At 37.8% G+C, this 17,078-nt stretch overlaps 1 protein-coding gene across 5 annotated transcripts in view; it reads right to left on the bottom strand.

The window, feature by feature from the left end:
• Nucleotides 1–16,407, bottom strand: part of UGT8 (UDP glycosyltransferase 8) — a 91,455-nt gene extending 75,048 nt beyond the window's left edge. For 2 of the 5 annotated variants that reach the window (XM_054486355.2, XM_054486358.2), the window contains exon 1: nucleotides 15,835–16,366. The gene's annotated coding sequence lies outside the window, so the exon portion shown is untranslated. Of the gene's footprint in view, nucleotides 1–15,397; nucleotides 15,549–15,751 lie in introns of those variants that run through there. The other 3 variants (XM_054486356.1, XM_054486359.1, XM_054486357.1) reach the window with 3 other exon arrangements.
• Between the last annotated feature and the right edge of the window lie 671 nt (nucleotides 16,408–17,078).

Raw genomic sequence — 17,078 nt, 5'->3', positions numbered from 1 at the left:
GGGAACATACTGATTTCAGGTAGGAGAAGAAATAATTCAGAAAATTGAGGCCACCTGTTGTTGGTTAAAACTGCCACCTGCCCAAAAAAAAATAAAAAAGTCTGGCACCTTTAAGAGTACAATCTGAGTGAAAACCTTACACAGAGAGAACTCAGTTTGGCTGTCAGCAGTTAATAAATACAGGTAACTCCAGATTTTCAAAATCCTCCACATTACTAAATTAATGTTTTTCATTCCGTCAGAAAAATTATATTTATTTGTATAGAAGCCCACAGCTTAACTGCAGAAATAAAACTGAAAAATGCTGAATGCAAAGGAAGAAGGAATTTGGTTCCATTTCACAAACTTAATGAAATAAATTAATCCAAAGTTCCCTGTCAGAAGTTTTTGGTCAAAATTTCTAACACAATCACTTTTGCTTTTAAAATACTGCTTTGCCTGATAAACTCATTTAAAAGAGCATAAAGAAAAATATTGTGTTACTATTCCATTCCTTAAACTAGTATGTCATCTTATGAAAAATAAGATTAATAGAAATCTCTACGAGTATTACAGAGGCAGACCTTTCTTTACACACATGAAATATGAAAGGAAGAGACCATTAGGAATACCACTCAAAAAATTCAATTTTGCACCTGGAACATTCATAAGTGCCAAGAGAAATACAAAAGAACCTCTTCTTGAAGGAGAGGTTATAAAGAAAGTTGTTGTTGCTGTTATACCATTCCAAGCTAGTTGCACTTACCACTTCTTCAACACAAGTATCTGCAGTTATCTCTTTTCAGACATCTACAGTACAGGTGGTGAAGCTGTAATAAGAAACTCAACCCTATTCGCTTATCAGTGATAGCTCGCTTAGGCCCACCTGGGGAGTTTCTCTGCAAACATTAAGCAGGAAGGTAAGATAAAAACAAAAATATAGTGAGAAAATAAAAATAAGATAATACTAATATCAACAGACTGCACTCAGTACCTTGTACACAGTATGTATCCAATTGATGGTGGTGATTAAATTTAACTATTTAAAACACAAAGATATAATCACCTAATGAAGTTGTTTTCAAATTCTGGCGTCCAAAAGAATCACCTCAAGTACTTACTGAAAATACAGGTTCCAAAGTCACCTCAGCAAATAAGCTGTTATGGAGTCTAGGGAGAAACCCAAGAATCTGCATATTTAGTAAGCAGCTGGGGATATTTATGCAATTCTCCCACCGAACTGATAGATAGGGATCTAGCACTCGTTACTTATGTGCAATAAGAGAAATACAGGTAATACAATGAAGGTAATATGGATCCAACTATCGAGACCTGAATTAAAGCTCAATTATCTTGGGAATTTAGAAAAATATAATGCACGTAGCCCCAGATTCCCAGGAGCTCAGAATAAACAATTCCAAACAACTTTCTGTTTAAATTTCTGTATACAAAGTACCAGCAGTCTCTCAGAAGCACACGACTATTTTTAGTACTTAGTAAGTAGTAAACAGACATAGTAGTTCCTTTCATTTTCATTTTAATAGTCAACTTCCCCATTATTAATTAATTAAATTCTAAACTAATTTGAAGTAGTATGTTAGAAAAGTATTATCAATATCAATTTAGACAGATAATTAAAATAATTGTTAATGTATATATAAAATGTTGAGGTTTTTTGGACATGTATGGTACTTGGTAACCTAAGACTATCTTTTCAGTTAGCTCACAGTTCAAGTAGTTTAAATTATAAAGATATCATTTTAAGTGACATATAATGAAAAGAAAAATAAAATGATTGCAGCATGCATCTATGGATCCCCAAATCAGTAGCCTTTGATTAGGCCAAGTCATTTAATTTATGTCCCTAATTTTCTTCACCTGTCAGGTGGGGCTACGAAATTTGATAATTTAAAATATTCCTTACTATTCTAAAACTTACTGGGAAAAAAAGGGTTTAAGAATAGGTTTAATGAGATTGATATCTTTGGTTCATAAAAAGTAGTTAAGATCAAACCAATGAATTCTAAGAAACAAAATGAAAAGAAAAAGAATTTACCTTGATTTTAAATTTTAAGTTATAGAGGATCATTAATGTGAAGACACACTAAATTGTGGTTCAGTAGACGTAGGGTAGGGCCCCATCATACTTATTTATGAAACAAGCTCTCTAGTAATACGGGACTACTGGTGCTTGGAGTGCATTGTGAATAAGCAAGGATTTACAGCAAAACCAGGAGGCTGAATAAAGAGTAATAAAATGATCAATAACATGGTTAAGCAAATCAACAATACCAATAACCTATTGGAAAAGAAAATATTTTTAAATTAAACATAAATGAAAGGACAATTTGCTTAAAATAATAAAAGAACCTAATAGATCTAATGTGCAATTTTTTTAATGGACCTATATGTGGTAGATGGGCCAATCTTTGAACATATGGCTATAGTCCAACTGCACATAATAATCACCTGGGAAGCTTTGGAAAAATAGAGATGCCTGAAAACCTGCCATCTACAACACAGTTCAATCAAATCAGAATTTCTGAGGATGAGGCCTAGGACTAAGGGTTTTTGGCTTTTTTAAACCCTCCTCCCCTTTATTCCCTGTGATTAAAAATTAAGAAAATCTAGGCTACACTTATACAATGTCATAGCAAAGTATACCAAAATAAACAACTAATTCAACCCTGTTTTTTTAAATAAACTGAGAAATGTGTGGGTTTATCTGAACTAAGAATATTTGTTGATGCCTCAATAACCAATTAGTAACTAAAATAAGATACGAGTTTAGGTTATAAAACTAACCTGGAAAGCATTTTAAAATCTAAACTGAATTTTTCTTTTGACCTTAAGATGATCAGAATTTTTTCATTATGCGAAAAAAGTGAATTGACGAGATATTTGGTATCATAGATAAGTGGGTCTCAAACTTCAGCAGGCATCACAATCACCTGGAGGTCTTGTTAAAACACACACTGTGGGGCCTGCCCTCATGGTTTCTGATTTTACAGATCTGGGATGAGCCCAAGAATTTCCATTTCTAACAAGTTACCAGGTAACACTGATGCTTCTGTTCCAGAAACCAAATTTAGACAATAAGGATAGAAGTTTGTAATTTTTAAAAAATGCCATTTTCCTTTTTAATAAAGAAAACAGTGGTATTAAAACTTTCGTCTTGATCACATACCTCATTTTAAAAATATATATGTATACATTTTATATATATGTAAACATGTGTCTTCCAAGTATCTATGATTATACAGGTAAGAATCTATGACTTCCAAGTATCTATAATATATGTCTTCCAAGTACCTATGATTATACAGGTAAGAACGTACAGTTTTGTGTCTTCTAATATCTATGTGTGTATATATATATGGATATATACAGCTATCTTATTATATATAGATAACTAATATATAATATAGATATTATATATATTTAATATCTATGTGTGTGTGTGTATGTATATATGGATATATATGACTATGTTATCCTACAGAATAAGATGTGGGTTTCTATTTCTGCAATTCCCCAAGGCTAGCCTGGTACAGTTATCTCCACGCATCTGCACCATGTGATAAACATTCAGCAAACAATATGGAAATTAATTGTTTTGATTCTGATCCCATCTTTACACAAGTGGGAAAAGTTTCATAAATCATACAACTGAGATTATCTGAGGCTTTACAGTCTAACATGTATACATTTTATTTTAAAAAAATACAAAAACAATGATTGACATTTTAAAATGTTTTGTTAGGACTCTTCATAATTCTCTTTTATTGGGATTTTAATTAGTAGAATACAGCAAGTGAATCTGGAGAATATCCAGTTCAAATTTTCATCTTCTCCTGAAATGAAACACATTCACATGTAGGAGAAACAGCTTTTCAATACAACATTACTAGAGATTCTTAAGGCTACAGTAATGTTGTAGAATCACAAAAGATCATGGTATTATTTCCCCCACTAATTAAGATATTCTTTCTTTACTATCACTAGTTTAAATGTATTTTTAACATTTATATTAAGAGTCGCAAAATGAATTTTCATGTAATGTCTCAAACATATTTTCAGGACAAAACTGACCAAATATAAACAAGCAAATCAGAACAAGAAACAAAACTCTAGGTATTTTCCTATTCAATTCCTTGAAGGTCTTCACAGGTGAACAAATAACAAACTTCTCTATTTTATAAAATTCTACCATCATCACTAGGACAAGGTTGTATTAGATAGGTTGAGTATTAGATAAAAAGAGCAGTTATCTTAATCCCCAGAAGTGGAAAAATTTTTATAGTTTCTGCAGAAAAACAGAATGAATTTCTTTGATGTTCCTTTACTAACAGGTAAGAATGTACAATTTTGTGTCTTCTGAGTATCTATGATTATAACCGATATTCACAATGAGGCAAGTCCAGAGAAAGTCTTTTGTATATCATTGCCATTGTCTTGTGAAAATAAGATAAATATATTTAAACATTGACACAATATATTTGTGCCAAAATGATAACAAAATTTTAAAAACCATATATTTTCATTAAATAAATGAGTCACAATTTAAAAACTAAAGATAGGTGATTTCAAACCCCTCATTTGTAGAGAAAGGGGCAAAATCTCTGTGGGGTGGTTGTCTTTGCATTACACAGCTAGTTCAGTTATTCGCTGGCAGAGTCGGAACTAGCATTCAGGTTTCCTAGGTCCTAATCCAGCATCTTCTATCTGTACCATATAAACACCCTCCAAAGTTGTCACTGTCATATGTCAGATAATAGTTTGACTTTTTATTGAATTCTGTGATACATGAATCAAAATAGCAGTCTTCGTAAAGCCTTGGTCATGACTTTATTAAATTTTTATACTGTAAAGCCTTAGATACTTACACTATGAAAAAATTACAATACATTTTGGCTCTAAGAAGATTTCTAGCATATATTAGGTTACTTATTAAATGAATGACTGAATTAATTCTAAATGTTACAAATACTCACTGTACAGGCTACCAGGAAATCAACATGTCTGGTTCAAAATGTCTCCCCTTCAGTCTCCCTTTGGATGTAGTAGGGGTAGAATAAGGACAGGACTGCATTTAAGTGGTATTAAAATAAGCTACATCATTTTTGCTGGCAAAAATAATGGTCAGAAAGTATAAAGCATTTAGAGCCCATATAGAGGCTGGACAAACAATCAAATCCTACCGATGGGCAGATGCCTATCCCATCTCCACTCTATCCAATCCCTCCCCCACACAAATTTGTAAAGCCAATGACTAGGATCCCTCCTCTGAATTCCCTACAAGAGGCAGAAAAATTGTCTCCAGAAAAGCAGAAGGGAGAGAAAAAAAAGCAAGCAGAAAGCAGGACAACCAGAGGACCTTGTTTCTGTATATTGCACATAGTTTAGAAGCTTGAAGAAAAAGTATATTCCAAAGCATATATTCAGATAAAGTCTAACTGATTAAAGGAATATAATGACTTCTCAAATGCCTTCAAGAGTTATTTAAAACTGGCAAATTAAACAGACAAGCATTACTTCTGATTAATAATCTTACCTAGCTTATCTCTTTTTTTTTTTTTTTTTTTTTTTGCTCTTCACTTTAGCTGAGGAATTTTCTTAAAATATATTCTTTTTTTAAGAGACAAGGTCTCACTATGTTGCCCAGGCTGGAGTGCAGTGGCTATTCACAGGCATGATCTCCACAGCACACTACAGCCTGAGCCTCAACTCCTGACCTCAAGCAATCCTCCCATCTCAGCCACCACAGTAGATGGACCTCAGACCTGCACCACTTCACCTGGCTTAAAATATATTCCTATTCCTATTGCTCTGCTCAGAGGGAGATGGAAAGGGAGATATTCTGACCAGAAGAATTCAGCAATTATCAAAGGAGGAAATAGGCACAAAGAATGGAAAAAAGAATTATTCCTGGGCTGGTGCTTTGATTTAATTGCTATAAAAGGTCTATGGGGAAGTGGGGAGTTGGACAATTAGAATGCTTCCTAAGTTATCTTCCTCATGCATATAATCATTATTTTCTCCAACTATGGTTTCATGATATTAGGCATACTTCTATTGAAATGTAAACACAGAATAAAAACTAAATACAGTTAATTATCACCGTGACTATTTTCTTTTATTAACATTACCTAGAATTAGTTGTGAATGACATCCATCTATTAGAAGCCCCAGGTAAATCTAAAAAAGAAAACCTACTAAACCATTATAATTTTATAGTAGAGTTCCATGGAACTATTATATAATCTTTCTATATATCAAACTTTTTTTTCCATTGTGACTAAATAACGTAGCAATCCCTATAAGATATGTTGTTCCTATATAGAACACCTTGTTAAAAAAAAAAAATAGGGGAATGTTTCAAGTTTGAATGATGCAGTTCTGGAAAAAACAACAGGAAAAAATCAAAATACGTACAGAAAATTAGGAAACTTACCCTTATTGCCTCATGACAAACTAAAGATACCATTCAATCATGTTTGAATATCTTCTCTCTGATCAATAGTGTTTGTCCAAGGTGTATGAGGAGACAAGAGACTCCACCATCTAAGAGTTCATACTCTCCTTAGAGGGAGAATGAAACCTAATTGCTAACATCAATATATGTACAAATCAAAGTCACAGAAAAGTGATAGAGACTGGGAAGCCACAGTCTGAGGTGGGACTTGAGTGTCAAAACCTTGGGTGAGAATTTGGAAGTGCAGAAGAAAAAAAAGGCAGGACATCTCAAGCGGGGGGATATCCTGAAATGAATGCCCCAGTGGGTAAACAGAATAGAATCCTATTGAGCAGTATGAGAAAATAAATAAGTCTTATCAGAAAGCAGCTAGACAACAGACAGCCTTGACAGCCACGCTAAAAATTTTGGATCCCCATGTGAAAATAAACGCATAGTCAAATCACACTCAAAGAAGGCAAGTGGGTGAGTAAGGACAAGTGACTGATGGCTATGGGCAGTAGGAGGTGATGGAAGGCCCAGGTAATGGTGAAAATGAGTCATTTAGTACCATTGGTGAAGAAGTGATGTGGGACTACACCAAGACATCAGGAGGTGAATGGAAAGACTCAGGCAAGGGAAGAAGGTCTTCATGAAGGACATAGTGACCAAATTAGGAATAGATTAAAGGGTAAAAAAGAGTGAATTCCACAACACCACAATCTGTCTTTGAAGACTGAGGCAAATGGGGATGTCAGATCTGAGTTAGGAAGTTGAGCTGGGAAATCTAAGCTCTTGAGAGTATAGAAGAAATCACAATTAGAAATACAAATTTTTGAATCATCTATATATAAATAAAAATCCAGTCTATGAGCATGAATAACTACACCAAAGGAGTGAGAATAGAGGAGAGGTGCTGGGACAAAAGATGTTAATAAAAATGCCAGGAAGGAAGAAGACGCACAACCAAAGATCAGATGGGGAGTTACCATTACAGATGAGAAAGGGGAAGGAACTCTCAAGGAGCAGGGAAGAAGCATGGAGCAAAGGAGGAGATTACTGAGGACTACAGAGAGACTACTTAAAGGTAATTTCAGTGGGATCAAGGTTCAGCATTCCCAGAACATGAGGCAGGTGGTGAGCTATAGTTCAAAAACTTGTTCTAGGAAAGAAGCTTTAGTTTTAACATCAAATTCCTCGGACTGGATTGTCATTTTGACTTCAAAAGGTTACTTGGGACTCTATCAAGTTATGAGCTGTAAAATGCTACTACCTATAGGGCTATGCTTCAGGGGCAGAATGAGGACTAAACAGTAGAAATATATGTGTAATAGATTTGCAAACTACAATAAAGCTGTATGACTCTAACACTTTACTAGGGGAAACCAAGTAGCATCTCTAATATAAGATTAGTGTCAGAGATGGTTAACTGTAACATTTTCCCACCAATATTCCTAGTAAACTTCAGCCCTGACCTGGCAAGACGTTCCCTATTTTGGACATTGAGGATCACAGGCATGTGGGGGTTTTTGTTAAATTCATTTTGTTTTAATTAAATTCATTCTCAGATCAATGCCATGGTTTCCTGCTATAACACACCCAGTTTACATAAAGCCCAGATATGACACTGAAACACTATTCTTTTCTTCTTGAGCTTTTTTTTCCCTCCATTGTTTTTCCCTTCCTTCTCCCCACCTTGTCCTTATCCCCTGCTTCTTACTTCCCCTTCCAGTTTCTCTCTCACTTTATCTCCATTAAGATACATTCTCACAAATGTCTACAAAGTATTTTCAAAATCAAGAGTCAGTGATTAGCATGAATATTCCTTAAAACAGTTTTACTCTTGGCCTTTATCCATACATTTCACCGTTCTTCCCTCCTTTTGAATAGACATGCAAACCTGTTTGACTAGTTTTCCCCTAAGAGCTGCTCCCCAGATTGGCTTGGTGAGAACAACTCAATAGGGACAGCAGCACAAATGCAAAATCTATGTAAAACACAAGAGCCTTCTTCATAAAGAGAACCCAGTGGAAGCGCCTGCTGCGGAGCACTAACTGCCTAGTCTTAGAGCAGCTCTCTCAAAGCAGGAAGACACCACCACTGAATCACTCATTCCGTTGCTAGTAAAAAATTTTTATTTAAGTAAAATTGAATTCTTCCTGTTGATGCCTCTCCTCTAGTAATGAATATTATGAGGATGAGGGAGTATCAGATTAAGACTTAAGTGTAGAAGTTTAAAAAATTCCAACAGATGAGACTATATTCAAGATGTGTTACAGAAGTGTGTCCAAGTTTGTGGTTGTTCTTGTTGTGTGTGTGTCTGCTTAATTAAACCCATTAAAAATTTTGAATTTGCAAAACAGGTATTAATAAAATCAGAATAGGATTTTTTCTATGGTAAATTGTATGTTGATATTGCTTTAAATTTCGAAGTCCCTGAGTATATTTAATATATAATGTGCTTTAATGTCACTAACCACAATTTTTTTTCTGTAAACTGTTTCTAACATACATAAAAATATAAAGATTAACATAACAAACATCTGTATGCCCATCACTTAATATTTAAGAAGTGTTAAATGTTTTCCCTATTTTCTTAAATTCTATAACTATGACTCAACTTATAAAAGCCGAGTTTATATACAGCTTTTCAGGAACCTATTACAGAACATATAGCATATTTGCACACTTGATTCTATTTTGTAAATTCATGTGCACATTATTTAAACTTAATGTTTCACTTGGAAGAAAATTAGCCCCATAGTTTTTACTTATTAAAGCAAGTTATAGCTTAACGTAATAACTAAAAAGTCATGATTTGGTGTCTTGAAATATTCTGAGTATTAAATTTCTTCAAAACAATTAAAAAGTACAAAATGATTTCACAAATATTTTGTTATATAATATTCCCAAATCAAGCAAATATTTACCAAATCAGATATGAATGTAAATTTCTTTAATGAACTGGACTCCTTGCAGATGCATTTCTGTTATTTAAATCAAGTCAATGGAAATAGATTATACCTTCAAAATAAAATCAATATAGTGATTATTCCAAATTAACAATTCAGATAAATAGTACAACGCTACAAGGAAACAGTACCTCAAAATGTTCCTACTATACATCTTTCCATCTAATCTAAATGTTTTAATATTTACATAAATGTCCATCCAGAGAATATGAACTGACCTATACTGTCCTAGATGCCCTGCCATTCATAAACCAAAGGTACCATTTTTATTTTGGCTATGCACTCCTAAACACTTACCTAAGTGGGGCATTCTGTATAAGTCTATTTCAACTTGGCATCTGTTATCTCTGTAAGGGAGTGCTGAGCATGACAATATATAGTCTAAAACTGAGTTGGTGAATATACAACATGGGACTAGAAGAAATCCTAAACTGAAAATCACCTGCTTAGATTACTATGCTTTACAAATAACAGGACCATAAATCATGAAGGACTAAGCACAGTGGGAAAAAAAAAAGCACTGAAACACAACTGCAAAATAGAGAGGTGCTGATAACGAAAAGTATGGCTAGCGATTTTCAGGTAAAGAATATGATCAAATATTAAAACTACAGATATAAAATTCATTTCATCTTAAAAATATGGAATATCTAATTTTGTTTTATTCAACAAACATGTATGGGGACAATAAATATTTATTATATGCCTTATAACCAATTAGTAAACAATATGTACTACGTGCAATTGTTGGTTGATTCCCAAACCACTGCATAGATGTAAACATTTTCTCAAATTATGCAGTAATTACAGAGTAAAAAACTTATATACATGTTAAAATAGAAATCTAATTTAAAATGTTTATTCATCTCTAATATAAAGCATCACTTCATCCAAACAGAAAATCCTAGGAAAAAAGTAGGTATATTTAAATATTACCATAGTAGTCTTAATTGGAGAAAAAAAAAAAAGGAAACAAACCTCTACAAATCAGTCCTTCCCCTATTACACAGGCTAATAATTATTTTTCACATGTTGATTTTTAAGACCCTATGAGGTATAGAGGTGCCTTCGGAATCATCAAATATTAAACTACATTTTGTTAAATTTTGAATCATCTGTATTGTTTTCTGAGTTTGTTTTCAGCTAATACTAAAATGTATAATCAATGTCCTTATAGATTATCTAAGGAACTAGAACACACTTAAAATACTAAGAGTACTTTAAACAAGACATTAGAAACCTGTAGGATTAATTACCAGGTGCTTTTTAAACACAATGCATATGCCACCAGACCCTCCTGACTGGTGGAAGCATGGATTGTCCTGAGAAACCCAACATCTCTGCAACGCTCTTGGGGTAGCTTCCACTCTCTCTTCAAGGACTTTTGTTCAGTTGGCTCCCTCTGCTCCCTTCAAAACTTTCAATGGCTGCTATTCTACTGGCTTCTAACCAAAAAAGTTAAAAGTATGATCAAATTTTCATCTTAAAAATATATTTTCAATTTCTCTGTGAATTCTGAGAGCGAGTACTTGTGAAAGCAAAAATGACTACGGACCTTCTAATCACAAATTCAAGTCCTGGTTTCCATAAAACAGGTAGCATTTGTTAAACACAAATGAGTAACCTCCCAGGCATTGTGCTTGATAGATTTTATCTCATCTGATCCTCACAGTAGCCCTATAAAGTAGGTGCTTCTCCCCCCATTTGGTAAATGAGGAAATGAAACTAAATTGTGAGCTCAAGGTCACAGAGCTATTTGGGGCTCGAGAGGGGGTGGGAACCGAGACTGTCTAATACCCCCTCATTTCAGTACCTGACTTTCTCACTTTCTGACATTTTCTCATTTTTCAGCTGCTTTTAAAAGTTACACCCTCCTAATTCTCCTCTTGCCTCTCTTGTTCTGTACCTTCTCATTTTTCTTTATTGCTTCCTATTTCTCTACCCAACTCTTAAATTTTAGGATCTCCCCAGGCCTCTGTTTCCCTATTAGCTTTTGGTACTTGCCCTGGAAAACCTATCAACTTTCACGGTTTATAATTACCTATACACTGAAAATTCCTAAATGTTTCTGTGTGTCTATCCATTTATCTACCTACCATTTATCTACCTGCCTATCTAGCCCAGGACCTCTGTGCTCAGAACTCACATACAATGATTCACTGGACACACATCTCCAGTTCGATTTTCTATAAGCACTTCATGTTCTACATGTCTAAAACTGAACTCTGTCACTCTTGCTCTCAAATCTGGATCTCCTTTTAAGTTCCTATCCCATCCTCCTATAACACCCACTCCCAATCCTCCAACCAAATTGGTCACCTAATGTTAGAGGTTCTACCACCTGAATATCGTTGTAACCAAACCCCTTTTTTTCATCCCCCTGCCAACACTTTGGTACAAGGACCTCAACCTCTCTTACCAAAGCTACCCCAACATCTTCTAAACTACCATCCAAATCTCACATTCCTCAGATCCATCCTTCTAGATTGCTGTAAGAGCTGTTTTCTCATCACATAGCTCCTCTGTTTAAAACAACCTTAAACTGAAAATAGTCCATACTCCTGAGGATGGCAAACAGCCCTCCATGATCTTGCTCCTGCCTCCAGTGATTCATCTTTTATGTCACCCTCTAAAAAACCCTCGAATCTCCTGTCCCCACACAGAATTGACCACTTCCAAATTTCTGCTCAGGGTACTGTGTGTATATCTCTATCACGGCACTTACAGAACAGCCAGCACTATGCTGTAGATACTGAAAATAGCCTGTTTCCTTGTCTCCCCCTTTTAAACCTAGAGCCCTCCCAGGGCCTTAATTGTATGAACATCCCCAGAGCACAGTGCTTGGCACACAGTATGCTTTTAACAAATATTTGTTGAACAAAAGAATGAATGTTTGTGAAATGCTTCAGATTAAGGAGATACGATTACCACTGTTTTCAAGACCAAATTAAACTATTTTAATCATATTTATTTAATTATGTACCTCCTCCATAAGTAGATTTGCAAAATAATATTTAAATAATTCACGTAGCCTCAAGTATGGTTAGCAGGATTCTCAAATCATACTTCTTATTCTGGACTTCCAGGGTAGAAAAATATTAACTACACTATATTATAGTTAGCAAGTTTCAATGGCAGAAAGTAATATGTAAAATATTCTAGTATACATATTCCTAAACAAAGACAATCTGGGCCTATCATAAAAAAGTAAACTTTTTTTTAAAGGCTGCTTCAGTTTCTCAGAAACACCAAGATATTCCACAAGACTGAACTGTCTGAAATTAAGACACCCTCCTAAAGATCTCATACACAAATTTTTTCTATAACAGGTACATTAAAACCTTTTATATAGAGGTCACCCTTCTGGAAACCTAAACATTTCAGCTCACAGTCCAAACCACAAATAAAGCACATAAACAGAAAGTGTCTGTCACAAAGTCCTCAGGATTTACACTCAGGCAATAGCCCACATCATTTAATGGAAAAAAAGACAACAGATAATATAGCAGCAGGGCCCACTCACAGTCTGACAGCAGCAGAAAGTGATAGCCGATAACAGAAAGAGGACCCAGAAAAAAAAAAAACATAAAAAGAAGAATGGTACTTCTGTCTCCATTCTAGTATTTCAACCCAGCAGGCTGAGACCATTTACTATAAACAAAAACAGCTCTATACACCTCAGCGAATAGCACTATTCAATTCCTTATGAATTCATAAAGACAACCCAACAAGAAAGAATAACTTATATCCAATATTCTCCAAGGGAACAAGGAAGACAGTAGGATTTAGAAATTGCTTCTGGGTTATAATGGCTCTTTTTTTTTTAAGTTTCAGTAATAAACGGTGTGAAGAGTCAGCTACCTAGAAAATGTGCTTATGTAAATAAGTACCAATGCAGATGATGCCAAATAAATGAGATACTATATCTTGCATAAATAATCAAAAGTTCTCACTCTCCAAGGATATCTTAGAAATTCCCAGGTGTATGTTGGAAAATCCTAGTATGAATTAAAAAGCAACAAATTGATATTATTTGATAAACAGGTGCATGATTTTAAAAAGGATTTGAGGATTGAAGGTGGGATTTTTAGCAATATTTACATGGTAATGAAGCTGATAGTTGTTCGTAAGGTGCAATAAAATGTTTTAATTTAAATTATTGGGAAATGTAAACTGTCAAAATCTTTCAACGAAAAGTAGTTTTTATTCAAAAAAATTGTCATAAGCATCTTTATTTACTGCATTGGTTTATTTATTCTAAGATGCATACCAAGCTTAAATACAACAAGCATAGTCCTCTGGAAATCTTAGATTTAAAAAGTCTGAATCTGTATAGCAGCATTACCTGGAAAAAGAAGTATAGTTTCCACTCAGTTATGCCCAACCTCCTAATAGAGTATCAAACCTTTACTAAATATCGGGGCACTATGCTTTATTGTAGTTTTTAACGACTTGTATAATACTAAGTCACACAACACTAGATGTCAACTTAACCTTGTAGGTGGCAGGCAAATCATACAATACTACAGTGTTTTTCTCTGGCATTATCTAGAATAGTTGCTGAACACAGACACATTCCTAAAGCAAAACCTCAAACCACCAAGAGATAGTTTCTATAGGAGAAAACTAAGCTGGCTAAGATTTAATTCAAGTAACACAAAGTTCTGGTCTCCTTTACCATATAATATTAAGATGCATGACTCTAATTTTAAAATCTCCTGGGGACAAAGTACAGTTACTCTGAACACTATTAAAATACTGGTTAAAGATAACTATTGGGTACTGGGCTTAATAACTGAGTGATGAAATAATATGTAAAACAAACCCCCGTGACATGTGTTTACCTATGTAACAACCCCTCACATGTACCCCAAAACCTAAAATAAAAGTTTTTAAAAAAGAAAAAAGGGCACTTTCTATCCTTCCTTCAAATGGTGGTCATTTTTTTCTGGGGATATGTCAGAAGCACGCCAATTCTGAGTGAATATAGACGTTTTTGAACATGAAATTATCAGAAATGATAACAATTTGGCATCTAGCCAAACTGCCTAACATTCACGTCATTGATACTGAAAAACTGGTAGTACAAGGTGACAGCCTGAGGGGACTGAAGATTTTTGGAGTATTTGGAGTAGTGTGGTTTTTTTCTAATTTTTACCAATAGGACCCCCAGAAATAAAAGACTCTATCGTCATTGCTAACACTGGCTCATAATAAAGGTGATTCTCCAGAGCACGCCTGGTTTGATACCGCCACCCACTCCTTCCCTTGGCGACATTTTCTGCTGAGAACGCCTAGTTAGCGCAATCCGGCCATTCGCCTTAGTTCTCAGAACTCTCTCAGAAGTTCTCTACCTTCTCTCCTCTCCCCGCCTAGATGCTGAAAGGTGATGGGAACTCGCGGTACAGGTACAGAGGCTATTCCTTTCCTAAGGAAGTGCTGCACAATGGCAGGTTTACCGTACTCAATTTTATAAACCCTCAATTAAACCACAGAGCTTGCATATAGAGATTGGGTACCCTGCCCACCTCCTCGGATTGTCCTTTTGCCCCGACGCACTGCATCTACTTGCACCCTCCGATGCGGTTTGCCTCCTTCAAATCCAAAACACACATCCCAGGCTCCCTCGCCGCTCCTCCAGTCCATGGAAGGCGCCCTTCTTTTTGCCAGCAGCGCGTCCTTCTCTCCCCGCCCGCAGGCGCTCACCTCTTCTCTAATCCCGGGGGCCCGCACAGGCTTCTCTAATGCAAGGGCACCCCGTACCATTCCCAAATCGGCGCTGTGACCCGTGAAACCCTGCCACCACTGTACACTGTCCATTGTCGAGGGTCGCGCGGGCACGCGGAAACGGCGGGCCCCGAAAAGTCTCTGCGAGCTTGTACAGCCCCAAGACATTCCCCACCCCCAACACATCCCGCTCTTGTTCCTCCTTAGGGGGAAGACGGAGTAAAGGGGAGTTGAAGAGGTCCCGAAGCTCCTCCTGGTCCCCCACCTCCATCCCAGCCCTGGCAGCTGGCTCCGGCCTCTGGGCTCCGCGATGCCCATCCCTTCAGGGGTCAAGTACAAGGTCCTCGGCCGAATCGCCTCCCCGTTATACCCTCCCTCTGCCTTGAGCGCACAAACGCGAGAGAACCCTCGAACGGATGCCATATGGGAGAAACAGGATTGCGGGCGCTATGAGGGGCCAGCCTAAAAAGATCTCCTTCACACCCCCTCAACCTCTAGCCTTTCTCCCTACCCCGCCAACCCCCACTAACCACTTCTAACTTCCTCAGCCCAACCCCGTCTGTGCTTTCTAATTCCCACCCCGCCGCCCCTGGATAGCAGCCATTCGCCCGGCACTCACCTCAGGGAGCAAACAACGCCCCTCTCCTCCACCTAGACCGCCCCCCCTTCCGCCCCCTGGAACGGCGTGGTCCCTCCGCTCACCTCGTCTCTTGGCTGCCCCGCGCGAGTTTGAGTGTGTGTCTGCCGCGTAATTGTATCCGGGACAGAAAAGACCTGTGTTTGTGCGCTGAATCAGGTGTCGCCGCCTTCGGTGGTTCGGGGGCGTAACGGAGGCTTCGGAGTTAGCGTGTTGGCTAAGGAGGGCTCTCTGGGTTCACAGTTGATAGCAATGCTTTAACCGTGTCCTCCCTCGGGTCCGCGGCGCGCCTGCTCGTCCGCAGCTCCCAGCGGGCGGCCAGGCCCCCCGCCCCCCAGCCGCGCCCCGCCCTGCGCGCGGCGAGCAGAGCTGGAGCGCGCCGCTGTCCTTCCGCACTTGACTCAGCGGGGCACCACACGGGCCGCCACGCGCTCAGCCTAGCATCACTCGCCTCTGACTGCGAGCGCCTCCAGCTCCCCTGGCTGGGGCATGGATGCAGACGCGCCTTCGTACCACGCGCTCGCAGGCTGGGCGAGGGGCAGCGCACTGGGATCCGGCCAGTCGCCAGCTGAGCGCGGTTGGCTTGCAGGCTGGGACTTTTCGCGAGCCCTCTGGGCGCTCGAGTTGCGAACTCTGACACCGGCACGTGGCCCCGCCCACTCTTCCCTCTGCGAGGCGTGTCCCGCGCCCTTTCTGCCACCACCCACGTAGTCCCTGTGCCCGCCTTTTATCATCAAGGCGGCTCAGTGAGCTCTGCATGTTGATATCGCGCCTTTTCTCATCTTCCTACCTTTCCTGCCTCACTCCTGCTGAATCCATTCAAAAGTTATACTTGGGCAAGTGGGTGGAGGAGTTAGGAAAATTAAGAGAGGGATGCTTAGGTGAGCAGGTACCTGCACTGCCGCCAACCCAGGCTTCAATTCTGGCTCTCTTGAAGCGGAAAGCCTTAAAAAACGCGAGTTTGGGGATCCTGAAAAAAAGTAAATAGGGTTGCTGGGCTGAATAACATCCCTCCTCTCAGGCTCCTGCTGAAAGGGCCATTCATGCTTTGCCTGGTTGAGCCTGTGGCGACTTTATTCTGACGAATCTGCCTTTGCCAGCAGCATAACCTTGCCAAGTTGGCGTCTTGTCCAGCAAGCAACTGTGCCCAAGGAAGCCTCTCTGTGGCGCCTCAGACCTGACAGGCCGAGTGTCTTTGAGCGCCTGAGGTAGATTGTGAGTTTCATGAAAACCGAGAAAGTCTAAGAGTGTACGTGTGCGTAAGATATTTTATATATATATATCTCATATGTATATGAGATATATATAA

This window comes from Pongo pygmaeus, chromosome 3, assembly GCF_028885625.2.
Source record: "Pongo pygmaeus isolate AG05252 chromosome 3, NHGRI_mPonPyg2-v2.0_pri, whole genome shotgun sequence".
Lineage (NCBI taxonomy): Eukaryota > Metazoa > Chordata > Mammalia > Primates > Hominidae > Pongo > Pongo pygmaeus.
This window is presented reverse-complemented; position numbering and strand designations above follow the sequence as displayed.